Below are 23,102 nucleotides of genomic sequence, written 5' to 3' on the forward strand. Positions count from 1 at the left end.
GCCATAGCCATGGGGAAAGAAAATAACTATAGGGAATTCTACTTACCGGGTGTCAGGCGGAGCAACAAAAAACTTTTTGTGTCCCGCCTGCACCAGGAATCCGAGTTCACCTTTCAGAGGTTTCTTTGCTGGAGGGTCGCTTGTATTATCCAGAAAAACATATATATGTGTAACTAATAATACTCATCGATGCTGTCCTGGAGAGCAGCAGCTTAAAAAAGTACCCCAACCGTTCTTAAAAACAGATGGGGAAAACGTAGTACAAAAACAATCAGAAAAAAACTTTTCTTACAGCTGCACTACACCACCAACCCTTTTGAGTGATAAGGGAATAAGCTTCTAGAAACTGCGGTTAATAGCAAGCTAAATTTATTCCCAAAAAATAACCATATACATAGAATAGTAAAAGCAACGCGTTTCTGCGTCAACTGACGCCTTTATCAAGCACACAGGGTACAGAGCGGAAGCTGCTTCTCCGACCCCTGTGTAGTGGATAGCTCTCGTAAGTGCAGGTGCAGTACTCATTAAACCAATTGGAGCTACACCTGCAGTTACAAGCACCAGCCACTACTCAAGGGTTGGAGCAGCCGCTTCCTCTCCATACCCCTGTGTGTTGTGGTGCTGCCAAAGGGCACACAATCAGCCTATTGGCCTGGGTCCCGAGCGATGGACCCCAGCCGATCCACTTCTAATGAGCTATCCTGAGGATGGCCCATCAATAGTATTTCTCCGTAAAACACCTGTACCAATTCTGCAGCATCTTTTCTTGGAACTCTGTAGCGCTTGACTCTTTTATTATTCCTATTTGAGGTTTATGATTAAATTAATAATTGGGTGTTACCAGCTGGGGGTGTCCATACACTGTGTGATACTGTCCAATCCGTTCTGATATTGTCAATGTACAGGTAAGAGACTACCCCTGTGATAAAAGGAATGGTAACACCCAGCTGTCAATTTATTGATAAGCATTTGGGAGGAATACCAGAGGAATGGCACAATGCAGTTATAAAAGGCGCTCCAAAATTGTTACTACATGGAGAATGCAAGTATTTACTAAACAGACAGGGCCTCTTTAAGTGAATTTTATACTTGTTATTTAACTGTCCATTAGTCTAGAACATCAGGTCCCAGATCACACTAAACCCAAATTAAAGAAATGATACTTCATTTTCTTCAGCTGTTTGGGTCCACACCACAGGTGTGAGTTGTCAGAACTGTAAATGTGTCTGCCCATAATTATAGTTATATATACATTAGCCCGCCTCAGGATGTTGACTTCAATATATATATACACATACATTCAAGACGGTGACTGTAATATACATCTCCATCCTTGGATAATTATAGTGCAAAGGCGTCAGCTACTTCAAATGTGCAAAATACGGCAAACCAATGTGGAGACCCCTTTGTATGTTGCCCCATTTGCCTACTTTTGTAGACACTGTTGGAATTTTTCAAAAATGCCCTGTTTGGGCTTTTCTTTTATTCTTAGCTCAGCTAATTAAAACATTTATCAGTAAACAACATTCCAATGAAGTTTGTTGTACTCGAGTGGGGGGGGGGGGGGGGTTGGTTGGGATATGGAAAATTAGCCAGGCACCACACGCCTATGAAAGAGAATCTTTGCAGTATAAGAAATGATATCTGCACTGTGATTGGTTGCAATGGACAACGAAAACAGATTTTCTTTAAGACGGCTTTCATAGGAGTGTGGCGCCGGGCTACTGTTCTGTGGTTCACCCTGTAGATTCTATGGTGATTAGTGTTGACTGATTCTTAAAATATTTGGGTCGGAAGCACCCGACCCGATTTTTCAACAATTAATCGTGAGTCGGGACAGCTGTCTCTCATTGAAATCAATGGGAATAAAAATTGGCATCACTTATGTATGTGTGTAGGTGCTTCAAAGCAGCAGTGCTAACAACTGAGCCACCACACTTGTCTGTTCTGCTCTAGAGGAGGAGAAGTATAACAGTAAGAATAAACACAAAGCGAACATAAAAACCCCATCCAGATCTTTCCCTTGGTCAGATTTGAACCTAGAACTCCTAGAACTGCAAAGCAACAACAGCATTAACAACTGAGCCACCACACTTACTGTTTCTGCTCCAGAGTCAGAGTAGAACAACAAGAATAAACACAAAAAGAACAGAAAAAGCCCAATCCAGACGTTGCCATTGGTCAGAGTTTAACATACAACTCCAACACAAAGTAGCAACTCTAACAGCTGAGCCATCATACTTTTCTGTTCTGCTTCAGAGGAGGAGAAGAACAATAAGAATAAACACAAAAAGAACAGAAAAAGCCCAATCCAGACATTGCCATTGGTCAGAGTTTAACATACAACTCCAGCACAAACTAGCAACTCTAACAGCTGAGCCATCATACTTTTCTGTTCTGCTTCAGAGGAGGAGAAGAACAATAAGAATAAACACAAAGAGAACATAAAAATCCCATCCAGATATTGCCCTTGGTCAGATTTGAACATAGAACTTCAGTGGTGCAAGACAGCAGCGCTAAAAACAAGTCACCATTGTTGGTCTTCCTCATCTGGAGGAGGAGAAAAACAAAAAGAAAAGTCCCTGTCGTCCTTGGACATGGAGGCGGAGAAGAAGTATAGGAAGGAGAAAGAGGAGGAGAAATATGCAGATGAAGGAGAATAAGATCTTCCAGTTTTTCTCCTTTTTTTTTTGCTCCTCATCCAGTGAAGAATCAAGAAGTTTGGTGGCTCAGTGGCTAGCACTGTTGACTTGTAGCGTTGGGGTTCTAGGTTCAGGGCTGATTATGAACAACATCTGCATGGCGTTTGTATGTTCTTTTTGTGTATTATTCTTCATCTCCACATTCTCCTCCTCTGGAGAAGGTAGAAGAGAGAAGAGTTGTGGCTCAGTTGTTAGCACCGCTGCCTTGCAGTACTGATGTTGCAGCTGCAAATCTGATAAGGTTTTTCTGTTCTCTTTGTATTTATTCTTCCTGCTCTTCTCCTCCTCTGTTGCAGAAAGGACAGGTGTGGTGGCTCAGTTATTACTGCTGTGCTTTGCAGTGCTGGAGTTGTCGGTTCAAATCAGAACAAGGTAAACGTCCATGCAGATGTTATCTTGATGGGATTTGAACCTAGGACTCAAGCACTGAAAGGCAACAGTCCTAACAACTGAGCCACATTCATAGAAGAATACACATGCACTCTCTTAAATTGGCTGCATTGTGGAATCCTTCAGGTTCCGCAACTAATACCGCCCATAGCATGCACTAGAAAAGTGGTTTTTCCTGCACTCGAGCGGAGAGCAATCGCGATTTTCTGCCTGCGGAGGAAAAATCGCTTCATGCTCTATTTTTGAGTGGATTCTGCTCGGACGGTTTCCATTAAAGGTAATAGAAGCCATCCGACCTGCAGCCCTTCCGCAATTAACACTGCGTAAAGGTTGCAGATTCCACGTCATCGCCTAGCGATGTTGCAGAAAAATCTGTACTGCGCATGTCCAGCAGCTCAATGGCCGGGCCATCTGCAGTACAGAAGAAAGAAGAAAACTACAGGCATGGGGGGTCACCGGCCAGGCACCGGGTCGGATTCCAGTGCAGGATCCCGCATCCAGAATCCAACCCGTTCGTGTGCATCCGGTTTTACTTTTTTTAATCCGTAAAATTATTTTTGGCGTGACTCAATCTAATTTTTGCAAAATTGGCCAAATTTTATTGCCCAGCCGATCATAACAAGCAATACTAGTGATGATGAGTGAGTGAGTGTGAAACATAGCATGTAGTTACATAATGCATACTTAAGTGCAGGCATGTTTTTTGGTAACCAACCCCACCACATCAGGGTAAGATGTGTCTGTGTATGTATGTGTGTATATATATATATATATATATATATATATATATTAGATATATACATATTAGATATACAGCAGCTGGAGCCATCATGATCTTGGTCTATTTCAACTCACTACATTAGTATTTATTTTATGCAAGCAATGTCATTTCTTATTTGTGCCGCTCTTGAATATATCTCGGAGAGTACGAAGTCCCTTTTAGGGTTTATTTACATACATCATATTTGTGGCAGGAATTTATGGGACTGAATATCATCAATTTTATTTGTCCGAATGGGTTTGTTTTGACGGCAAACAGATGACCTTCTGTGCGCCCCATTCATATAAACAGAACAGCCGCAGAATATTTTGCTAAAGCAAGGAACGAGGCTTATTGGATTCGTCTGTGAATAAAGTGAGGTAATAATCCAGTATACCCAACTTGATTGACATTGCTTGACATATTCAATGTGACTGGAAAGGTCATTACTTAAGCTCCAAGATCAAGAAGTCCCCCTATACCATCTTCTATCCAGGCAAAGCTGAAAACTTCTACGAACATAACTCAAGCATAAGCTGAATTATTTGCTGGTTTCCGTTGACCTGATGCTATAGGGCTTCTGCCATTCTTCCAACCTCATTATGGATGGACGCAGCACATCTCAAGCTATTGCTGCCCTAAATTCATATCTTTATCTCATGCATTTTTCCTGTAGTCTGTTTTTCTGCACATTTACAGAGCACTTCACATGCAAACATAAAAAAATCTGCAAATATAAATAATTGATTTATCCTCTAAATCGAGTGTTTAAAATTCTCTTCAGTCGTTGCATAAGCAGGTAGCCATTGCAGCATGTAGGGAAGCTGGGTGACAACTGTGGGCCTTTGTCCATAGTGCTTTCCCATATACAGTGCTTGACTGCAATACTAAACAGGTTACCTGGCGGGAACAGAGTTTTCACCAATCGCGGCAGATATCGTGTGTGTTACAGTCATCCTTCCACTATTTGAGTGTGCCTGTAATAGTATGTCAAGGCTTGGGCAGGGGCTACATGCATTGTAATTGCTGGCGGTTTTATACTTTTACTAGAACTGCTTATTTATGCCTGTATTATACCACAGTTATGGTCATCGGGATAGTTTTCGTTCTCTTATAGGGCTGCATATATCATTACTGTACTCTAGCAGTCACAGCATTGCCCATAGTACCTTCATGGTTTTTTTTCTTCTAAGGGATGGCGGAAACAGCCATGAAAAATAGTCATGTGAATACATACATAGATAGATTTATATTCTTTCCGTGTTATAGTCTCCAAAACATGGACCACAGGCTTAGCTAAAATGCTCTTGAAATCCACAGTGGCCAAACCACACCTAGATGCTACATGCAGTCATAGCCTTAAGGCCTTATGGACACAGGCACGCACGGAGCCTGCTGCTGAACCACGCAGTGGAATACCCCTGTACCCGCAGACATGGGCATTAAAAGACTGGTTTTTACCTCTCCGGATCCAGTGCAAGTCTCCTCCGTCACAGCTAGATCTTCTTTCTTCAGCACGGCAGATGTGTCTGGGCACAACGGTAGACGCGCCCGGCGCATGCACAGTGCTTTTTTCCCTAAATCTTCTGTTTTCCCACGTATCCGCGGCACATCCGCAGTGACAGCTGTGGGTGTGCCGCGGATCGGACAGCTTCCATTGACTTCAATCGAAGCCGTCCGTGCGGGATCCGCAGAAAAATAGAGCATGCTGCGATTTCTTCCCCGCAACGCACACAAGGTAAAAAAAATCACATCCGCATGCTTTTCGCTGCTCTGTGGGCGCTCATGTCTTCCTATGGGCGGCTTGATTTGCGAATCTTCCACGCGGCTTCCGCAAATCAAATCAGCCGGTATGTCTAAGGCCTGCATGAGGCCTAAAGGCTTCATGTCCACGGGCATAATTCATTTAGCAAATCTGCGCGTGAAATCCACAGTGCAGTGCATCCACATACATCCGTGCATGTAAAATCCGCAATACACAATCCCCTGCAAGCCGAAAAAACACAATTTAAAGATCATTCGCTGTGGAAATCCGCATCAAATATCTGCGCGGGCCGTATTATGCCCGTGGACATGAGGCCTAAGTGTTGTCCAAACTTCTCAGCTTCTCACTTGCAAAAACAGCTAAAAGATTTCAGATCTGAGAATGAGCCTTGTTGTTTCTTTTTGGAACCCCTTTCTGTTTCCTGTATAATTTATAATAGTTCTCTCCCACAATCCATGAGATATAAATGCTGAGTGATCCTATTTGTAATCCACAGGTGCAGCCAACATGGTGTTTTAAAGCTCAACACTGAAGTAGGTAAGTGGATGGATCTTCATTTTCTCTTCTGTCTTCCTCTAACCAGATTGAGGCCGGTTTGACACAAACGTATTCCGGCCACATTTCTGCGTCCGTAATACAGACAAGTGTCCCGGCCTGACTGCAGGTCTTCGTATAATGCTCTGAGCACGGGTCAGAAAACCTTCGGTCAGGCTGGGAAGTCCGTATTGACAGATGCATAAATGTGGCCGCCATACGTTCATATGAAACTGGCCTTAATCTAGTTCAGATTCATTTTCTTTATGTACATTTGATGCAGAATAAATTCATGAAGAGTTAGAAAAGCTTGCGGCATTATTACCGTGTTTCCCCGAAAATAGGTCCTACCCTGATAGTAAGACCCATCGAGTTTTCGGGGGAGGCTTGAAATATAAGGCCTCCCCCAAAAATCGGACCTATCTCGGGTGCCCCACTTAAAAAAAAAAAGCAAAACTCACGTTGTCCGCGGCGGCGGTGTCCCAGCAGTGTCGTCGGCAGCGGTGTCATCATTGGCGATGTCGGCAGCGGTCAGTCCCGGTGGTGTCCTCCTCCGTCTCACAGCTGCCTTCTGCTGGCGATGGGGCTTACAGCCGGCGCCCGATGAGCCAATCACAGCCATTCAGTGAATGACATCACTGAATGGCTGTGATTGGCTCATTGAGCACCGGCTGTGATTGGCTGCCAGCGCTCGTTTAGCCAATCACAGCGCTCGCTTTGCTGGAGGTGGGGTATTCAAAGCCCCGTCACCAGCAGAAGGCATCTGTAAGACGAGGAGGACGCCGTGCCGCCGGACACCATCGGGAGGCATCGGGACACCGCGGACCAGGTAAGTAAAAGCCCCCCCGAAAATAAGACACTGTGCCCTTTTTCGGGCAAAAAAAGACAGTGTTTTATTTTCGGGGAAACACGGTAACTATGTAACATAATGTACCAAATAGCAGATACACTCCATACCGAGGCTCCAGAGACATCGATATTATAAATCCTATCTGTGTTACTATATATTCTGGAACCAACTAATTCTGACAGTTGGATCGTTTGTTTCGGTGTTTAGCTGGTATTTGTATGGCGTTCTAAGAAAACAGATGGCTGAACACTTGTGGTGTTTCTTTGAACTCTCCATTAATATATAGAAAGTGGTGAATAAGTTGGCGCTATACAAATAAAGATTATTATTATTATTACTATAGCTTGTAGGACATCCATTGTGTGTGGTTCCTCATTTAGGTCACCAATTGACCGGATTCAGACGATATTTGTATTTACACGGGTGAGTGCGATGTACGTCAATGAAAAACTGACCGTTTCACTTGCGATTTCACTGTGATTTTCTTGCATATATGATGCGTTTTTGAGATAAAAACACCCGATTTACATCAGATTACATGCGTTACCCATGCATGTTTTTCATATGCGTGTTTATTGTGTTTTTCCTGTCTGTGCTTGAAAAACACATAACACTTGCATTCATATTGCATGGCATGGGAGTGCGATTCGTTTTTTTCCCCACTCCCATAGAAAATAATAAGCGATTCTTGCAGCAGAATAATGTGGCGTGCTGTGATTTTTCAATTTCAGGCTATTGGTCCTAGAGAGAAATTGCTTATGTGTATCGACCCAATGAAATCAATAAGTTCCTTTCCTGTGCAAGTTCTGTGTATTTCGCAGTCGGACAGAACGCACGTAGGAAAATCGCCTGTGTAAATACAGCCTTAGGGCTTAAACAGCGTGCGATAATACACTCGCCGCTATGGAGTGTATTGGCGCATGAACCAGGGTTTATTTTTGACTATTCAAACTCTACGCTTTTGCACGCGAGTTCGAAAAAAAAAGTGGAAAGATTGGTAATGCCCTTAGTACATGCGAGAAAGATAAGACAAGTCGTATCTTTTCTCGCACGCAGTATTCATGCGCGAGAATCCCGATAGTCAAAACAAAACCATTTAAATCAATGATTTTGCTTTAACCCATTTTGTGGCCATGTTTTTCACAGCCGCAAAACGGGGCTAGAACGGGACTTTGTGTTTAAGCCCTTAAGCAGAGGAGTGACTTGCTTTACTATCAACCTTTTATCAGTTAAGCAGGGGTGGGGCTTTGCTTTTTCTTTGTTATTGTTAACCAGAGATCATTAATTGGTAATACAAATAATCACAAAACTTGTCGTTCACGGTTGTTTAGTCGCTTTCACAGGTGAGATTCTAAAATATAACTTGCCCAGATGCCTCCAGTCTACCACTAAGGCTGGAGGCCATGCTACCTGATTTCTTTGTTGTTTCATTTTGATTTTATTTTGGTGCTGTCTTTTTATTATTTTGATGCAGTATTAATTGGGCGTTATTATAGCCCCTCTTTTTCGCTATTATAGGCAGGTTCTTCATTATTATTATTATTATTAGGACTATTAAGCCTAGAACATATCTATCTCGGACTATGGACTGATCCTAGTGACATCTGTCCGGGTACATAGCCTCAGGAGACTTCCAGCCTTCCAATAGGGTCAGTTAGCGGAGAATATTTGGGTGCTAGCAAACATTGGTATGGATACAGGGCTGTTGTATTCTTCACCTTAAAACGCCTACTTTTCCGATACGGGTACGAGGTTACCGAGTTCCTTAGACTAGTATGGTTACCCTATGCATATTGCACTATCCATTCGGGTAATCACTCGGATACGGGTATTGGGTTAGTTGGCCGGCACTGTTTATAAGTGCGGTCATCTTAGGCACATTGCCTGATTAGAGGCTACTAAATAACAGGTTCACAATAGGTTCCTGATGAGCCGATTTAATGACTGAATCGCATTGAACCATGAACCATACGTTTTTTGCATGAACCATAAGTTGTTTACACTTATCAAAGAACTATGAACCATGAGCTATTTACATCAATTTGAACCATGAACGGTTAATTATTTAATATCGCTCTTGCCTGTGTACTCATTTTATTAGAGTTATTTTTTGGGGCACTAACCCGGTCGAGTCATTTTGACTGTAGATACTGCATATTACACTACCCCCAATTACATGCAAGGTCTAAGAACTGATGACTAATATACATCAGTCTGTGTTCTAGAAGGGACCTTAATACACTACTGGGTCCTTCTAGTCACATGATGACTCTCACCTAGACCTTATAATTGTAAAATTACCTTGAGGGGTTCACTTGCAGGAATTAACATATTTGTTTTTGTATTTTTGTGTTGTCTGTCCTCTAGCCTTCAATATTTTAATTTTTGTAAACATTAAAAGTTATATTTTAGAATCTAACCTGTGAAAGCGTTCAAGTAAATTTAGATTTTCCTGTCACGGTGAATTATACGGTTGTTTAGTCAGCTTCAAAAAGTTGTTGCCTTGCTGGCTTCTCGTCCCGTGTAAGTGCTCCCCACTTAGCGCATCCCATAGGAGGTAAAGCGCTGAGCGAGAAGCGGACGAGAAGCCTGCGAGCCAAGTTGCTCTGTGTAAACCCTCTGCACGACCGCTGACGACCTTAGCGGTGACATTAGCGCTCATGCAGTCATTTAAAAGACTGTCGGCCCATGTAAAAGAAAAAAATCTCTAAAATTCAACAACTGTGTATGTTAATGGAATTTTATAGATTGTTTTAATAGCTATGCTAAAACACAAACAGTGCAATGCAACAACGACGTAATGCTGTGTATTTACAGTAGAATATGTATGCAGTATACTGTATCCAGACAGTCTCATCTAAAATCATACCAAAACCAAGTGTGACTGCAGCCTAGATGAGTTCTAGCAACCACATGACTAAACAGATGCAACGTATTGCTATTTTATAGCACCTTGTCTACTTCTATTTAAAATACGGCTAGATTGGCTTACACTAGTGCTCTAATTGACCCAATTTGTTACTGAGTTTCCTACTGCCCTATGTGTTTGTTGACATGATTACCTCATTAACTTTTGAATAACCAGGGTATTTTAGGCCTTAGCAATCAGATACAGTATGCTATGTCTGAATAGGACACAAAACACCTTGTCCGGATTGAATGTAATTTGTTGTCCTAAAAGGATGCAGTATGCTAACACAGAGAATACAAGATATGTGGGGGAACAGGATATCTGACCCTGACCTACTAATGCGATGAGACCCTACCTAAAAGCAGAGCATTCGTCCTGACAAGGGCAACCCCACGACAGGAATCTGGGGTGACCCTTACTCTCCCTATTTGGAACCAGGGATAATGCTTGCTATAATAAATAACAAAGTGATTGTTCTCAGTGAGATAAATTAGGTAATCTTGTAGATATATCTTTTAATGTCTAACAAAAATACATGATGTTACAGCAAGCTTTCAGATCGTCTATGGATCCTTCTTCAGGCTAAAATAGAACTGGTTTGGATGGGGCATATATATAATATACAAATGCAGAGAGAACACCCTTCTTGATTGAAATACAAAAGTTCACATACAGAAATTTGAGACTATTTTGTGCTCAAAACTTAAAGCAACAGACAAATTGACCTGAGACATAAATCCTAAATCAGTCCACTGAGCTCAGGACAGTTTTATGATGTATCTTATCTCTCCTTCAACCTGCACATGGAAGGAGGTGCAGCACCACCTATTGGATGGCAACATTATTACAAGTCAAGTTCTGAATTTTTATGAAGTTTTAAAGAAAGAAAAAAAAAGATTGGGTAGAGGACATGTAACAAGACATGCGGTATAGATTTTAAACAACACGCAATAAACCAGATTAAATACTAATGCAGATATTGCAATAAGTCAGGAAAAAGATGCTACAACATCAAACAGACTTATCTGACAGTGGAACAGGACAGGAGCCAAAAACACCTTCAGACTAGAAGTATAATTGGTGAGGAGGAGCCGGAATAAATCTGTATAGATGAGTGCTGATTGGCTGGCTGGGTCACATGCATCACAGCTCACCAGTCCATTCACACACCAGCAGAGAATGCTTATGTCCCCATCCAGCGCCAAGAGGACACAGCATGCCCAGCCCGTGGATCACTTGGGCCGTGGCTGGTGTAGTGATATCACCCCGGTCCCAATCTGACATGGCAAATGAGCTGTGACAATAATATTTTGGGGATTGTTTTCTTTTTCTGTAAACCACTATAACCTTTTCATTTCTTCGTTTTTGGCAAGCCAATTTGGGAGCGCAGGTTCGCACTATGTTTGGGTTGAGTGCCATAAGGAAAGCCTTGTCCTTTATTTGCCAATTAACACCGCTGAGAACACTCCTGGCATAAATGATGCCGTACGAGGAAATGGATAGAAGCTCTCTGATCGAATGGTCTTTTCAGCTGGATGTAGACAGTCTCTCCAGCCTCCCACACCCTGGTTCTGTATACAGTACAGTGGAGCACTCTGCTCCCTTTAGTTTACAACTAGAGATGAGCGAGCACCAAAATGCTCGAGTGCTCGTTACTCGAGTCGAACTTTCAGTGATGCTCGAGAGTTCGTTTCGAGTAACGAACCCCATTGAAGTCAATGGGCGACTCGAGCATTTTTGTATATGACTGGTGCTCCGCTAAGGTTTTCATTTGTGAAAATCTTAGCAAATCACCAAAGTCATGTAAAAAACACAGAAATGGGTAGGGCAGGAGAGGAGCAACATGCAGGGCTGCATTTCGGGCTCCGAGGTCTCACTATTAAGCCACAATAGTGGCAAAAGTGAGACCCCCCCCCCCCCCCCGCACTGTCAGCATAAAGATCATTCTCCTCTGCCACAGCTGTAACAACTGTGGCAGAGCAGAACAATGTTATCCCATTGAATTCAATGGAGCCGGCAATACAGCCGGCTCCATTGAAAGCAATGGGCTGCCGGCGAGCGCGGGATGAATTTTCGGGAAGGGCTTAAAAACATAAGCCCTTACCTGAAAATCATCCTAAAATGTGTAAAAAAAAAAATAGAAACGGGCCGGATCTGTCCAGCGCATTGAATTCAATGGAGCCGGCAATACAGCCGGCTCCATTGAAAGCAATGTGCTGCGGGCGATCTCACAATGAATTTTCGGGAAGGGCTTAAATATATAAGCCCTTCCCTGCAATTCATCCAGAATTGTGTAAAAATAAAAAAAATATATATACTCACCTGGTCCCGGCAGACGGAGTTCAGCTGCGGCCGGCTTCAGTTCTCCTGAACTGCTCTCTGTAGTATTCAGCAGCCGGGGATTTAAAAGCGCTGAGCCAATCAGAGGCAGCACTCACTCACCCATTCATGAATTCATGAATGGGTGTGAGTGAGAGCTGCCTCTGATTGGTCAGGCTGTGACCAATCAGAGGCAGTTCATTCAGCAGGCGGGGATTTTAAATCCCCGGCTGCTGAATACTACAGAGAGCAGTTCAGGAGAACTGAAGCTGGCCGCAGCTGAACTCCGTCTTCCGGGACCAGGTGAGTATATATATATTTTTTTATTTTTACACAATTCTGGATGAATTGCAGGGAAGGGCTTATATATTTAAGCCCTTCCCGAAAATTCATCGTGAGATCGCCCGCAGCGCATTGCTTTCAATGGAGCCGGCTGTATTGCTGGCTCCATTGAATTCAATGGTCAGTGCTCGTTTAATCGAGACGAGCACCGCGTGGTGCTCGTCTCGAGTAACGAGCATCTCGAGCACCCTAATACTCGAACGAGCATCAAGCTCGGACGAGTATGCTCGCTCATCTCTATTTACGACATCTTGACAGAGACGCATAAAGTCCCATTTCCACATATGGCATTTGTCCATAGATGTAATTATCATCAATATAGCATTAGATATGTTTTATTTTATGCTTCCAATTTTTATTCTGACTAGGAGAATTACATTACCCTCTCACTAATGTTGGATTTGCAGTATCTGTAGTATTCATTTGTGGGCAGATTTAAAAAAAAAAGTAAGAAAAATGAGATAGGAGGATGGTGTATGTTTGGAAGACTGCAATATAAAGCATAGAAGGCCAAGGTTGCCGACCAGGCAAAAGATGTGTTCTCCATGCTGATGAGTGCATAGACTCTTGTGCTGCATGCATATCCATGTACACATTCTCAGTTGTATCCAGGACACGGACAGTTGTCACATAAGCTGGCATGTGATGTGACAAGAATATACTTGAGGCTGTACAGTTAACATTTGGCTGTGGGTTTGGTTCAGCTCTTAGTGGGGGCATAATTGGCACATATTATATTAGTGTCTGCCTTATTTTCTTATGTACTCAGTTCTGCCCGCAAAAAAGTTCAGAAAGATCTGTGAAAACCCTTTATTAGAACCTGAACTTGCATAAGTTTAAGCACTAACGATGGTGTAATGTAAGAATATATAGGGGGACAAATAGTAAAACATAATAGCACATGTCATTAGAGCAAAATATCATAGCGATTTTGGTTATGCCATATAGTAGTATAAGGCCCCTTTCACACCTGCATTAGGGCTGAGCTCAGGGTCTTTGTCTCTCTGCTCAATTTTTGGAGGAGAGAAACTGAATAAAAAAGAAAAAAAAAGATCTCTTTTTTTACCCATCGATTTCAATGGGTATCAATGGGTTTTCAAAAAAATTAGGAGCAAACAGAAAGGCTTTCATTCCTTTAGGTTTAGTTTTTTTTGGACGGGAAAATAGTATAGTCTGTAGACAGATCCCTTTAAATTCAGTTTAACTTCAGTTTCTCTATTCCAAAAATCGAACAGAGAAATGGAAAGCCCTAATAGAGCCCAAATGCAGATGTGAAAGGGGCCTAAGCCTCATTCTTTTGCAAAAAGGGATATCTATATAAATACTAAGCAAATTATAACTAAGACTCACATATGTTCATACATTTTTCTGCATATTCCCTCCTGGAGATTGTTTTTCTCATTACATTGTGTTCTATTGTTAAAATGCAGAATAGAGCTACTGACAGCATAAATAGCTGCAAATGTATATATCCCATTTGCAAGTAAAATGACTATAGTATATGCATAATGTAAAGAGCATACATTGCCAAATAAGCCTGCAGTACTGCCTGTTCTCGTTGCAGTGTCGCTTTTTTCCATGTTGCCTCTATGAGAACAGAAGCGTAGGACGAGGAACTTCTTCTCGCTCCAGCAGCAGCCTTCTCATATGAGCTCACATTTGGATCACTGGTATTTTGAGCTGCAGAAATCTGTTAGATAATATGCTCTCCTAAACACGGTGGAAAGTCAGCTTTCTCTGCTGCGACTGGTTGTGTCTCTAAAGCTAATCATAGGGGACATCTTTCTAGCGTTGCATGGGGTCATTTATTAAGATGGCACGGTATCTTGAAGTCTAAAAGGTATGTTACATTTTTCTTCTTTTTACATTTGGAGATCATGCACATGATCGATAGTTGCAATTCTTAAGTATCATTCTGCCTTATAGGATCAGGAAAGGCCTTCTCTAGGAAAGGTCTAACAGGAACCCAGTAGGCTTTCATTTTAGGTGAAACTCAAGGGGTATCATAGCCTTATCATCAGGTATGATTAATTATTATTTGATGCATCAGAAAAGAACACAATGAGGAACACCCAAGTGATGTTTCCATGCTCTTCTGTTTTATTGTTCCAATGCAAGAGGTAATATAGTATGGTATTCCCTACAAAGTCTACACTATGTGTAATACTTCTCTCTTAGTAAAACATTACAAAGGTTAATTATGCCTGGGACTCCCACTGGTTGGCTGATCACCAACCTGTTGCACTTGTGCACTGAGCTGATTACTGCGGGATGCAGATAGCTCAATTCAAACTGCAGTGGCCAGGCTTGTTATTGCAGGGCAGCTTCCCACTAAAATTAATGGTAACTTTGGCATGCAGTACAAGGATAGGCCATCAATAGGAGATCGCAGGGATCTGTCATCTAGGACTCCCAACAATCAACTATTCGCTGGGCTGATGCACTCATACATTATGCTGATTTCTGCAGAAAGCAGATCCCTCCATCCCCATAGTAGTGACCAAGCTGGGTATTGCAGTTCAAGTTCTCATTCATTTCATTGGGAACGTGAGCTGCAATGTCAAGTCAGCCAGCATAAGTGGGAATAGAGCTATCTGCTTCCTACAGAAATTAGTTTAATGCACAAGCACATCAGCCTGGGAAACAGCGGATCAGTGAGGGTCCTGGGCGCCAGATTTCCACCGATCTACTATTGATGTCCTATGCTAAGAATAGGCCATCAATATTTTACAACTAGACGACCCGTTTAAGAAACTTTAATATAATCACTACTACTATCATTATTATCTTTCTCAGTAGAAAGTGAAATACCCTCATTAATTGCTGTGCAGTCATTAATTAAAATAGGGTTTCAGATCTCATCTGAAAGATTCATGTATTTGTTCCTATCAATTTGTTTCAACTGATTTATTATTTGTGACTCATAGAAGTGCTTGGAAATATCATGTGGCAGAGAATATCTTGTCAACGTTTGAAGGCCGCTCTTATCAATCACAATAGAATAATAGTCTTCTACAGAACATGAGTGGGAATGCATCAGACCTTGTCTCCTCATATTCCTGTATACATTTAATGTACAGTACATGTTTTCTGTAGATGATCAAACACATTAAGATGCATATGTGTTTTTGCAGGGAAGACATACAGTATATAATCACATGGTCAGCTTGATGTTGTAGACAAAAGAACAATGCTTTACGTAGCAGCATTAGTCATCAGTCTTTAGGACTAGACTGTAACCAGCAGCATTGGTGACCACTTGGTAGCATAAGGTAGTTACTCAGATTATTGCAGTATTACATCTATTGGCTGAAAGGGGTTTCTGGCTTTTTATAAGCAAAGCTTAATTATTAGAGATGAGCGAGCGTACTCGCTAAGGCAAACTACTCGAGTTAATAGTGCCTTATGCGAGTACCTGCCCTCTCGTCTCTAAAGATTCGGGTGCCGGCGGGGAAAAGCGATGAGTTGCGGGAGTGAGAAGGGGGAGCGGGGGGGGAGAGAGTGAGAGAGAGATTTCCCCTCGGTTCCTCCCCGCTCTCCCCTGCCGCTCCCCGCCCCCCGCCAGCACCCGAATCTTTAGGGAGGCACTACTCGCTCAAGTAGTTTGCCTTAGTGAGTATGCTCGCTCATCTCTATTAATTATTTGTAGGAAAAACATTGGGGTTTCTAATTTTGACATTTCAAATATCTCTATTTGCTGCCAGTACAGGGAAAAATTATGCTAATTTCTGAGTTGTAAGAACTCTGGACAACCCCTTCCCTGTGTAGTAAAACACCAAATGGGTGAAATACTCAACTCTTCCTGCTTCCACTGTGTCCCATGCTGGTGCTCGGTCCTCCACAACGGTCTCAGTTTACAGCTGCAGTCCCACCCAATTTATAGGAGATAACAGGGGCTGCAGCTAATGACGGAGCTCAGTGAGCAATCACAATTTAGTGCTTGGTACAGGAGTGTTAAGGCAGCAGAAATGCAGTCCTATGATCTCGTTCATGACCTGAAGGTTGAGTGTTCAATCCCCGTGTGGTTCAAGTAGCCGGCTCAACGTTGACTCAGCCCTCCATCCTTCCGAGGTTGGGAAAATGAGTATCCAGCTTGCTGGGGGGGGGGGGGGGGGGGGGGGTAAAAGATGATTGAGGAAGGCAATGGCAAACCACCCCGCAAAAACAGTCTGCCAAGAAAACGTCACAATATGACGTCACTCTGGTAAGTCAGTCATGACTCGGTGCTTGCACCAGGGGACTTTACCTTACTTACAGTTGCATACAAGCGGAAAAGTCTGAAGTTTGTGCTGATATATTGTATAAAACTAAACACAGGAGTCAGATTGGTCTTTAGAGTATTGGTGTTTAGAGTATTGCCTAGATTTGTTACAATTGCACTGTGCTCTCAGCTGTGAAAAGTATTTAGTCTATATAAGTTCTCAGCCTTTCTGTATCTAAAATATGAATGCACAACTGCATCCATTTTTAACAGATCCATTTTGTATTAATTCATCTTTCTAATCTTATTTTGAAGGTTTCATGCTCATTTAAAAACTTATCAAAAATGGAATACTTTTTGTTCAGTTTCATCACCCTTTGACTATGATGTAAACAAAAAAATAGAAGTCTCCTTTCTGTTTGTTTTCTGTTTTATTTTTTTTTTTGTGCAAACCATAACGCAACAGTCTGCACTACTATTTCCGTTAATAAAAATGAAAATCAAAGAGAACTGAGCTAAACTGAAGCACTTCAGTCCCCATTGAAATCAATGGGAACTTAAACCGAACTGATATTTTCCATTTGACTGCGGAACAGCTACCTGTAAATAGAAAACAAAAGCACAGATGTGAGCGGGCTCTTAAGGAATTCATAAATAAGTTGCATCATTTGTCATTATACAGTAGTTAAGTTTAATGTTGTTGTAAACTTTAAAAAACTTTTAAAGGAAATACCTGTCATCTGATTCTATGAGTATAGATTACCTCTATCATAGTGATGAAAATGACAGCACCTTTGTTCTGCTCATCAGATCCTCCAGTGCTGAAATATAACCTTTTCTGCGCTTCCTTCGTTGTGTTCAAATTATTGGTAATCTTCAATTGGCAATCATTGCGCAGTCTTCCTTGCCAAAGTCCTCCAAATCTGTCAGATTGCTAGAGCATCTCGTGTGTGTAGCATCCTCTTCAGGTCACCCACAGATTATCAATGGGATTCAGGTCTGGGCCATTCCAAAACCTCGATCTTCTTCTAGCGAAGCCGTTCTGTTGATGATTTGGAGGGATGCTTTTGGTCGTTGTGCTGAAAGGTGAAATTCCTCTTCATGTTCAGCTTTTTAGCTGATGGTTTTGTGCCAAAATTGACTGATATTTGGAACTTTCCATAATTCCCTCCACCTTGATTAAATCTCCAGTTCCAGCAGCAACAAAGCAGCCCCAAAGCACAATGCTGCCTCTACCATTGTCACTGCGGGTCTGGTGTTCTTTTGGTGATGCGCAGTGTTGGCTTTGCACCAAACATGCCTTTTGGAATTATGGCCAAAAAGTTCCACCTTGGTCTCATCAGACCAGATCATGTTCTCCCACATACATTTGGCAGACTTGATTTAGTTTTTGGCAAAATTATAGCCTGGCTTGGGTGTTTTTCTTTGTTAGAAAAAGCTTCTGTCTTGCCATCCTATGCCACAGCACAGACATATGAAGATTTCGGGAGATGATTGTCACATACACTAGGCGACCAGTATTTGCCAGAAATTCCTGCAGCTCCTTTTATGTTGCTCTAGGCCTCTTGGCAGCCTCCCGGACCAATTCTCTTCTGGTCTATTCATTTTTAAGGGATGTCCACGTCTTGGTAATGTCACTGTTGTGCCAATTTTAATCCACTTCTTGATGTCCGTCTTCACCGTGTTCCATAGTATATGTAATGGTTTGGAAATGTTCTGGTATCCTTCTCTTGTAAGCTGTAAGCTCTTTACAGACCATGCCTTGTACTGAAAAATGCAACTAAGAAAATATCAGGTAAATCCTACTAGAATAGCTGAACTTTATATGGGGCAAATCAGAATCCCTTTACATAATGGCAGCCGTGTACGGACTACTATTTATCATGAGTTTAAATGTGATTGGCTAGTTCTGAACACAACCACATCCCTGAACATGAGAGGGTGCTCCCACTAATTCAACCACATTATTTTAGTTTGGTTGTTTTATTTTTTATTGGACATGCGCAGTACAGAATTTTTTCTTTAAACTACTGCTTTTCCCGCGTCATCGCCTAGCGATGACGCAGAACCCACGACCTTTCCACAATGTCATTACACGTAAGAATCCTGTGATACGCACACAAAAATATGCAGGAATTCAAATATTTCATCCATATAAGCTCTTTGAACATCTCATCTGAGAGCTACAAGCATTCATTTGAAATAGGCTTCCACCAGCGCTGCGGAATAAGTTGGCGCTATACAAATAAAGATTATTATTATTACCTTCTCTAATATATACGTCTTTATTCTCCCCGGGAGACTTCCCATTAGATTTTGGGACACGACTTTGGGGCTTCAACATATTCATCCTCAAGGTTATTAGTGAGGTTAGGCAGGCAGTGATGTTGGATGACTAAGCCTAGCTTTCAATAAGGGTCCTTGAGTTCAGGATTGGACATTCCCTTTAAGTCTCTTGAGCCCCAGTTACAAATATATTAGAGGCATCCAGCATCTAATTCATTGTTCTGATTTCTGCTGTATGTGATGACATTACTTAGCATACAGACTTTGTAGAACATCAGTTATAATTATGTTTTTTTATACTTTTCCACTGTAGCTGGGGCATCCATAGGAGCCTCAGTTACAGGGAAAAACAGCCCCTGTAGGGACATTAGTCACTGGCAGAACTGATCAGGGTCTGCTAGGACCCTGCAGCTCTGCTGTAACAGGGGATCCCGGTGGTCACGTGACCGTCGGCTCGCGTAGTGAAAGAAACACTTCCACTTTCACTTTTTAGTACACGGCACTCATTGAGCGCTGTGTACTAGGGAAAGGAGAAGGAAGAGGTGGTTAAAAACCGCTTCTCCTTCGGGATCTCAGCTATGACTAACAGATGAGAACCCGACCTGCTCCTGCTTGATTGCAGGAGCAGAGGCTTTAATCCCTTGCCTTTTTTCTGCAGTCGGGCAGGATTAAAGCCCAGGACCAAGTACTGTAAATTAATGGTGTTTGGTCCTTAAGGGGTTAAAGGCAATGTCTCACCAATATTTAGCTTTTACTAATTAAAACCACATAGTGAAACATATTCCATTCTCTAATCTATTTTCATTTTCTGATTGTAGATATTTTTATTCTTTTTATCTGTACATAGAAATATACAAAATTGATGGCAGCAAGACTCTCTGGTCCGTCTAGTCTGCCCTTATATCATTTCCTTTCTATTCCTCTCGTAGGTTAGATCTTATCCCAGGCAGCTTGAAGTCATTTGTTGTTTATTTTCCAACTACGTCTGCTGGAAATGTGTTTCGAGCATCTAATATTGTTTCAATAACAAAATATATTTTGTGATATTGCTTCTGATTTCCCCCACCCTCCCCAAACGCATTTCAGATTGCACCCTGTTGTTCATTACTATGGAGTCTGCTATTTTGTCCGAACTGCAGTTATAAGAGCATTTAGAGATGCTTTGCAGGAACTTTATGAGCCACAGACACAATGAACAGGATAGACCGATTGACTTATATGGGGGACTGTTCTAAATATGCGCTGTGATCTGGGCAGAGGTCACTGTGCAGGAAGGGGAGGAGGTGAGCTGTGACCACCAAATACTGTGAATGGTGGATCCTGTGTTTTCTATATATAGGTGTCACCTTTCATTGTAATTCTGCCTCTTATGGTAATGATTTAATTGCTGAGAAGATTTCTCTACCGAACAAGAAGTGTCAGGCTATTTTTTGGCTTAGTGATTAATGTGAAAAATGATTTTCGGTTTTGTTTTTAAACTTAGATTGTGATATTGCAAAATTTTAGGAAATCACCATTTCTTTTAATTTGCTTAACATAAAAACTTGTTTTATACAATATGTCATTTTCTGATGAGCAGTCGGACCAGTTGCAACCTTGTCAAACCACTCATTTTAATGCATACAGTTTTGTATTGAAGTTATGGGATGGTCTACCTAGATAGTTTTCAACATGGTGCAGATCTTGGAATACACAATCTTAAAAATGAAACGCTTACAAATATACAGTGTTTGGGCTTGTTCACACTAGCGTTTTTTTTATAGATCCATTCTTACTAAAAAAAAAGAAATCAGAAAGCGAAAGTGAAATTCGGTTGCTTTCTACTTATACAAACTTTTTTTCATTATTTAAAAAAGGTGGTGGGGGGTAGTTCTTCAATGAATGTGGCTCACTGGTTAGCACTATCCCCTTGCAATACTGGGGTCTTAGGTTCAAATCTCATCAAGGGCAGCATCAACTTTGAGAAACTCTATACAGACATCACCCTTGGTGAGATTTGAACCTACAACCCCAGCACTACAAGGCAACAGTGCTAATGACTGAAATGCCATGCTTTTTCTTTCTCCTTCTTTCTCGTCCTCCAAAGGCAAAGGGGGGAAAAGAAAAAATATGCAAGAGAAGAAGGACGTGAAGGGGAAGAAGAAGGAGGAGAATAGGATGATGATCTTCTTTCCCTCCTTCTTCTTCTCCTACTCCTCCTCTGGAAAAGGAAGAAGGAAGAAGTTTGATGGCTCAGTGGCTGTACTGTTGCCTTGTAACACTGTAGCTCTATATTCATGTCTGAGTACGAACAACATCTGCATGGAGGTTGTACGCTGTTTTTGTGTTGATTATTCATTTTCTTCTCCTCCTCTGGAAAAGGGAGATGAAAAAGAAGCATGGCGGCTCAGTTGTTAGCACTGTTGCCCTGCAGTTCAAATCTGACCAAAGTGATGTTTGTATGGAGGTTTGCAAGTTTGATGCTGCGTTGATGAGATTTGAACCTAGGATCCCAGCACTGTAAGGCAACAGTGCTAACCAGTGAGCCACATTCATTGAAGAACCACCCTGCAGAAAATTGGAAATTAAAAACGGATTGCTCTCCAGTTTCATCCACCTCCCATTGCGTACAATGCAATGAATAAAAGATCCGTCTGTATTCCGTTTCTGACAGAACAGCAAGACAGAAATAAAAATGCTATTGTGAACCTAGGCTTTGCTGCATGGTTTATTCCAAGTGATAGGGTAAAGAACATAATCAACACAACCTTTAGGGCTCAGTCAAACGAGCGTTTTTTTACGCATTTAGGTGCGTGAATAAAAAACTCAAAACACATTAAAAAATTTGCATGACCGCAGCGGTCACATCCAGGGGTTTCACCTTGTGGTCACTGGGGCTGGCAGCAGCAGTGGTGGCCCCATTAAAAGTATATAGAGAAGATCACGATCCTCTGCCACAGGTGTGACAGCTGTGGAAGAGGATTTCTTAATCTCGGTGGAGACTACCCTTTTCACTGAACACTGTAACAGGACTGTCACAGTGTTCAGTGACAATGGGATGACAGCAAGCCCTGCAAGGATTTCCGGGGAAGGGTTTTAAATATAAGCCCTTCCCTGAAAGTCATCCCTAGCTGTAGAAAAACAAAAATTAAGTTAACTCACATAGAAGTTCTGTCCAGCTCTTCCCTCCGTCTTCGGCAGTCTTTCCTGTATTCTAGTGGATGGGAAATGAAAAATCCCCACCTCCAGAAGGTGCTGCATCTGATTGGCTGAGCGCTGTGACCAATCAGATGCAACACTCAGCCATTGAATGACAGCTGAGAGCTGCCTGTGATTGGTCCCTGCACTCAGCCAATCAGAGGCAGCGCTCAGCCATTCATTGATTTCAAAATATATATATATATATTTTTTTTCTTTTTCTACAGCTATAGATGATTTTTCATGGAAGAGCTTATATTTAAAGCCCTTCCCCGAATATCCCTGCAGTGCTTGCCATCATCCCATTGCTTTCAATGGGGCGGCAACAGCAGCCACCCCCAATTGAAAGCAATGGAGGAACATTGCACTTCTTCATCCCCACGGGGAGTCCCCTTGTCACTGAACACTGTGACAGTGTTATCACAGTGTTCAGTGATGAGGGGACCTCCCGCGGAGATGAAGAAATCCTCTGCTACAGCTGTGGCAGAAGATCTCAATCTTCTCTGTATGTTTTCAATGGGGCTGCTGCTGCTACCACCGGCCCCATTGACCACAAGGTGAAACCCCTGGATGTGACAACATCTAGCAGCTTCACATTCAAAGAATCCCCTGTTGCAGCTGTCACAGCCGCAGCAGGGGATAGCGATCCGCTCCCATTGCTGTCAATGGGGCCGCACTATATGTGCCAATTTTAGCTGCATTTGCGAATCACTGTCCTATTTTTTTTAGAGGTGCAAATTTTTTTTGCATGTAAAAAACAGACATGTGACTGCTTTCATCGGAAAGCAATGGTTTTAATAGATGCGAATCGCAAACACACCTAACATGCGTAAAAAAATGCTCGTCTGACTCAGTCCTTAGAGCG

At 42.1% G+C, this 23,102-nt stretch overlaps 1 protein-coding gene across 7 annotated transcripts in view; it reads left to right on the forward strand.

Annotated features, from left to right (window-relative positions):
* CDKL5 (cyclin dependent kinase like 5) overlaps positions 1 to 23,102 on the forward strand; it is a 289,528-nt gene that overhangs the window by 60,147 nt on the left and 206,279 nt on the right. For 6 of the 7 annotated variants that reach the window (XM_066599823.1, XM_066599831.1, XM_066599828.1 and 3 more), the window contains one exon: positions 6,114 to 6,154. The gene's annotated coding sequence lies outside the window, so the exon portion shown is untranslated. The remainder of the gene's footprint in view (positions 1 to 6,113; positions 6,155 to 23,102) is intronic. The other variant, XM_066599824.1, reaches the window with a different exon arrangement.

Source organism: Eleutherodactylus coqui, chromosome 4 (genome assembly GCF_035609145.1).
Source record: "Eleutherodactylus coqui strain aEleCoq1 chromosome 4, aEleCoq1.hap1, whole genome shotgun sequence".
In the NCBI taxonomy this organism is placed as follows: Eukaryota; Metazoa; Chordata; class Amphibia; order Anura; family Eleutherodactylidae; genus Eleutherodactylus; species Eleutherodactylus coqui.